At 51.2% G+C, this 6000-nt stretch overlaps 1 protein-coding gene across 8 annotated transcripts in view; it reads right to left on the bottom strand.

Annotated features, from left to right (window-relative positions):
• The window catches only part of APBB2 (amyloid beta precursor protein binding family B member 2), a 99689-nt gene extending 94086 nt beyond the window's left edge, over positions 1-5603 (bottom strand). For 5 of the 8 annotated variants that reach the window (XM_083367649.1, XM_083367647.1, XM_083367639.1 and 2 more), the window contains exon 1: positions 5480-5603. The gene's annotated coding sequence lies outside the window, so the exon portion shown is untranslated. The remainder of the gene's footprint in view (positions 1-5479) is intronic. The other 3 variants (XM_083367646.1, XM_083367642.1, XM_083367644.1) reach the window with 3 other exon arrangements.
• Between the last annotated feature and the right edge of the window lie 397 nt (positions 5604-6000).

A 6000-nucleotide genomic window follows, 5' to 3' on the forward strand; every position in this document is an offset into this window, starting at 1 on the left:
GGCATCCCTGAACAAACGTCTCACTTAGCAAACAGAAATTACGCTCATGAGTTTGGGGCTACCTGCAAAATAACATCAAGGCAACTAGAATAAAAAAAATAAAATTAACACAAAATTATTTTTCCCCCCCTTGGTTTCCCGTCGACTCCTGAATTGCACGATCCGGGGTACAAATTGTGTTCTTGCGGGATATAAATCAGGACACCGGGTTGACTGCCAGCCTCAACCTTACTGTTGATATATTTTTCCACAAACTCTTACAGCCTCGAGGAACTTGGCTCGGAGAAGGCATTCAGACATCTTGCAAGGCCGGTTGCCTGACTAGCCTATTTCTCATGGAGTTTTAGCCCAGAGTGTGGGGTGAACTCAGCCAACTGCCTCTGATTCACCCAGCGTCAATTAATCATGTGTGTATAAAGCCAGCCAGGATTTCCAAGTGGAATGCAGTGGCTGGAGGGGACAATTTTCTCCAGGAACTCCTTGAGATGTCAAGCTGGTGTCCACGCGATCATGGGAACCATCTTATTTTTGTTTTAACAGCAGCAGATGATAGACTGTCTGTCTGCTAAGCCAGGGGTCCTCAACCTGTGCTGCTGGGGGCGAACCACACTGCAGGAGCGGTGGGTCCGTGCACACACGCAGTTCGACTCACACGAGCGTCCACGTGCATGCCCACGCAGCTCGACTAGGTGGGCCGCATGCACCCCCGCCCGCCGCTCACACAGCCCGGTTCCCCTCTCCCCTGCCCCAGCTGTGTGCCAGGTGCAGTGGGCGAGCCACGAGCGCAGGCAGGCGTGCATGCCAGCCCACCACTTGCGCGAGTCCAGCTGTGCGTGCTTATGTGCGCCACGCCGCCATTCGGGCGGCCCGGTTGCAAATAGGCCGCAGCCCGGAAGGTTGTGGACCCGGGGAGGGTGGGTGGGTTGGGGAACCCTATGCTAAGTATTTTGGAGGAATTTAGCCAACGTGCTTTGCAAACCTTGGTTTTATGGCTTAGGTCAGGGGTCTTCAAACCTGGCTGAGGAATTCTGAGAGCTGAAGTCCACAAGTCATAAAAGGGCCAAGTTTGAAGAGCCCTGGCTTATGTGAACCCCACCCACCGTGAGTTTTTCACCATCCATGCCGTACTATGAGCCCAACCTTATTCAGACAAGTGAATCATCTTCCTGTTGACGCAACTCAACTGCTAGAATCTACCTGAGTTCAATTTCTGGTTCATCATTCTGTGGAGATGCCTCTTCTGAGGTACATGCAGGAAGTCTACGCAACGTAACATGCTTCCATTACATTTAACCCATTCGGACGTGCATTTCTGCCTTTTCCCCCTGGGTGACTGAACCGATAGGCCTGGTTATCAGGATTCACACAACGTGACTGAGTTACAGTCCCTCTCTCAGGCGCCATTGGCTGGGTTCATCGCACAACCTATTTTACATCTCCTGCTGATGCTGGCCTAGTCTAGGATTCAGACAACTGGATTCCTTCAGTAAATCAGTAAAACACAGCATCAGCAATGCTCGGGACGCAGATGTAGCCATAACAAAATAGGGGGGGGAAAATTGGGCGACTTTTTTTTTTTTTGCATTCTGATCGTTTTCTCCAGAGATTTTAAGCTGACTTGAGTCTTTTGTCAGCCACAGGAGTCACCATCATCAGAACAATTTGCAAAGACGTTTCCCCCTCTCTTTTTTTTTTTCCTACAGCCTGTTGGAACTTCTGTTTTGATTTCAGGGAAGCTCTGATCACTGTCTTTTGAGATATGTTCCTTCAAGTGCGCACCGCACACAGTAGAATTTAATAAAAAGGTAAAGGTAAAGGTTCCCCAGCACACGAGTCGTTCCCGACTCTAGGGGCCGGTGCTCATCTCCGTTTCAAAGCCGAAGAGCCAGCGCTTGTCCGAGGATGTCGGCATGACTAGATGCCCAAGGCGCACGGAACGCTGTTACCTTCCCACCAGAGTGGTCCCTATTTTTCTACTTGCATTTTTACGTGCTTTCGAACTGCTAGGTTGGCAGAAGCTGGGACGAGTAACAGGCGCTCACTCTGCTACGCGGCACTCGGGATTCGACCCGCCAAACTGCCGACCATCTGATCGACAAGCTCAGCGTCCTAACCCACTGAGCCACCGCCTCCCTCTAGAATTTAATAGATCTCCTCTTTCCAAGTGGCACCCAAACAATGCTCAGTGATCCTAAGGAAAGCAAGCCTGAGAAAGTCTACGGAGATTCTCCATCATCCAGGTCATGCGTGTTTCCCCCCCCCCCAATGTTGTTTTCCTTTCAAATCAGATGAAAAGAAAAATCTGAAGCACTGTTTAAGCGGTCGTATGCCTCGCCTCCCGTTTTAGAATAAGAGTGAGTAAGTCTAGCCCCAGATCCAATCTGGAAGCTTGTCGCAAAGGTGCTTTTTTTTTTTCCAAAAAAACAACTGGATTTTCTTGGGGGTTTTTTTCCTTTGAAAACATTTCGCTTCTCATCCAAAAAGCTTCTTCTCTTCCCTTTCCCGAAGAAGCTTCTGGGGCTATGACTTACTCACTCTTATTCTACAATGGGAGGTAAGGCATATGTACGGCCTCTGTTTCCCCATCGTAAACCGTCCTTCAGATTCTTCTTTTCATCTGATTTGAAAGGTGGGGGCTGCTGGGCCCGTGATCTTTTAATTAAATCACTCGATGTGCCAAACGTTATTTCCTCCGAAGGAGATGATCAAATAAGACAGATACAGCTTGCTCTCAGGAAAATATGCCTGGTTAAGTCACAGCATGCTTTTTTTTTCTGCCTAACCACGAAGAAACCCCACGATGAACAGCCTGGCAATCTAACCACTACCCAGGATTAGGTGACAGGCTAAGCCAAGCCACTATATGCAGCCATCGTGGCTTGTTAGTTATGGTTTATGATTTAGCTGCTGCCTGGAGAATCTTGGGCTTGTTAAAGAGTCTGCAGATATTCTTAAATCTCAGGCTGTGGGGAACCACACAGACATATCTTAAGCCTACTTATTTAATATTTGTGCAAAGTCTTGCGTAATACTTTTTACACAGACACCAAATACCAATAAAATCAGCCCCATCCAGGAAAAAAAAACCCCAGCAGCTACACACACACACACACACACACACACACACACACACACTGACAAAGTCTTCCCTCACAATGCTGCGTCCTGACCAGATTTCTTGGGAATGAGTGGATGGAATTAGACATTATTAATCCATGAAGAACAGGAAACACCAGAACATAAGTAACATCTAAAAGTTACTTAGTGAACTTTTGAAAATCAACAATCCAGGTTGCCCAAGCTATTCATATCCTTCTGCATTGCTTTATTATTTCTCCTTACTATTTTCGTACTGGACTTTCTGCCCGAAATTGCAGGCAAATACACCCAGAGGAAAGACACACACACACACACACACACACACACACACAGAGAGAGAGAGAGAGAGAGAGAGAGAAAACCAAACTAACCCCAGGAGAACATTTTAAACAAACAGAATGAAGAATAACGATCGGTTGCATAAAAATGTTCCTGCAGCTAGCTTCGCCCTCTGTACTGATACTGGGCAGGTTTTTAATTTGGTTTATTTTGGTTGGCTTTCCGATCCCAGATGCTCCATTGCCCAGAAAACATCAGATGCAGTCGTGTCAATGTGGTAGGAGTGTTAAAACTGGGGGTGGGAGGTAGGGGGGGGGTGTCCAACCGCGTGCCTGGCTGAGGAATTCTGGGAGTTGAAGTCTATAAGTCTTAAAATGGCCCAGGTTGGACACCCCTGATTAAAACATTGCCCGTGCTCGCCATTTAATTCTGAACTCAGTTCTCTACAATTCCTGGATTGGCACTTGCAGCAGGATTTCCCCCCCCCCCCCCGTTCCAGACTGCTGAAAGAATTGTGGGGAGCTGAAAGGGGGGGGGACGAGAGGGAGGAAGGCCTTCTGCGCAGAGCCAACCGCTTCTTTTCTTTTCTTTATTAAATTTATACGCTGCCCGTCTCATTACCGAGATGCGGGCGGCTTGCCACGCAATAAAATAAGAACAGTTTATACCATATTTTAAAAATAACAAAAACAGAACAACAGGAATTCCATGGAGAGAAAGAGTAAAAAAAAAACAACAAAAAACAAGGGGTCCTTTTCTGAAAATGTCAAATGGGACCCCCTCTCTCTTTTCCTCTTTTCCCCCACCTTACATCTGCTGGCCAGCCCTGGGTGGGGGTCCCCCGTTTCGCTTCCAGAGCCAAGATTCCCGTCTCTCCATCCAGGTCCCTCCTGAAGATGCAGTGTCATAACCCCCAGGTTCCCTGTCTGCTTTCCCCACCACCACGAAAAGCCCCCCCCACTGCTCCCCAAAGAGGAGGGGAAAGTCCAAGAGCCCCAAATCCCAAGATCGGAAGCATCCGAGGCTCAGGAACCGATCCGGGAAGAGGTGGGGGTCGGGGGGGTGGGGGCTGCCTGTAAAGGGAGACAATGGGGATGCCCGTGCCAGAGAGAGGGACCGGCAGGTGCCCCCTCCTTCCGCCCTTGACCCCAGCCCGGGGAGGGGGAGCAGAAAGAGGGTGTTTGTGATGGAGGGAGGAATTGGGTGATGGGTGAGTGGGAGGAAGAGAGGGAGGGAGGGAGGGAAGGAGGGAGGAAGGAAGGAAGGAAATAGTGAAGGGTTAGGGTTAATGAAAGGACAGGGAAGGAAGGAGAGAAGGGAAGGAGAGAAGGAAGGAAGGAAGGAAGGAAGGAAGGAAGGAAGGAAGGAAGGAAGGAAATAGTGAAGGGTTAGGATTAATGAAAGACAGGGAAGGAAGGAGAGAAGGGAAGGAGAGAAGGAAGGAAGGAAGGAAGGAAGGAAGGAAGGAAGGAAGGAGAGAAGGGAAGGAAGGAAGGAAATAGTGAAGGGTTAGGATTAATGAAAGACAGGGAAGGAAGGAGAAAAGGGAAGGAGAGAAGGAAGGAAGGAAGGAAGGAAGGAAGGAAGGAAGGAAGGAAGGAAGGAAGGAAGGAAGGAAATAGTGAAGGGTTAGGATTAATGAAAGACAGGGAAGGAAGGAGAGAAGGGAAGGAAGGAAGGAAGGAAGGAAGGAAGGAAGGAAGGAAGGAAGGAAGGAAGGAAGGAAGGAAATAGTGAAGGGTTAGGATTAATGAAAGACGGGAGGGGAGGGGAGGGAAGGCAACAGGGAAGGGCTAATGGAAGGACACAGAAGGAAGGCGAGGGAAGAGGGAAGGGAGGATTAGTGGAAGGACGGAGAGGGAGGGAGGGAGGGAAAGAAAAAGAGGGAGCGAGGGAAGGGGCTTCCCCAGCAGGCCCGGCCCTCCCCTCTCCGGACTCCCCCACCGCAAAGACCCTCCCCTCCCCTTCCCTCTCTCCCCCGCCCGGCCTGGCCCTGCAGCGGCGTCGCCTCCCCACCTTCCCCGCTCCCTCCCTCCCTCCCTCCCTCCGGGCCGGAGCGGGGCTTGGGTCTGGGGGAGAAACCGGCGGGCGCGGGGCTTACCTGGCGCGGCTCCTCCCGAGCGCGGCTCCAGCCCGCAGGAGCAGCCGCCGCCTCCGGAAACGCCGCCCTCCCCCTCCCCGCCGCCAATTCCGGCCCCTCCGGCGGCGGCCGCGGCGGCTTCTCCTGCGCCTCCTCCTGCTCCGGCGCGCCGCCTTCCTTCCTTCCTCCCTTCCTCCCTTCCCTGGCGGGAGGGGGAGCGAGGGAGGGCGCCGCCCAGCGGCCGCGGGGGAGCCTTGCAAGGCGGAGGAGGAGGAGGGGGGAGGGTCTCTGCGGAAGGCCTCCCTGCCCCTCCCTCCCTCTTTTTCTCTTCTTTCCCCCTTTCCTTTCCTTCTTCCCTGGGCCTTCCCTTCCCTTATCGTTTCATTTCCCTCTCTTTTCTCTTCTTCCCTTTCCCTTCTTTCCCTTCCCTCTTTCCCCTTTTTCCCCTTTCCCTTTCTTCCTTTCCTTTTCTCTATTTTTCCCCTTCCTTTCCCTTTTTCCTATCCCTTTATTTCCCTTTTCCCCCTTCTTTCCTCTTTTCC

Source organism: Vipera ursinii (genome assembly GCF_947247035.1).
Source record: "Vipera ursinii genome assembly, chromosome: 7".
Lineage (NCBI taxonomy): Eukaryota > Metazoa > Chordata > Lepidosauria > Squamata > Viperidae > Vipera > Vipera ursinii.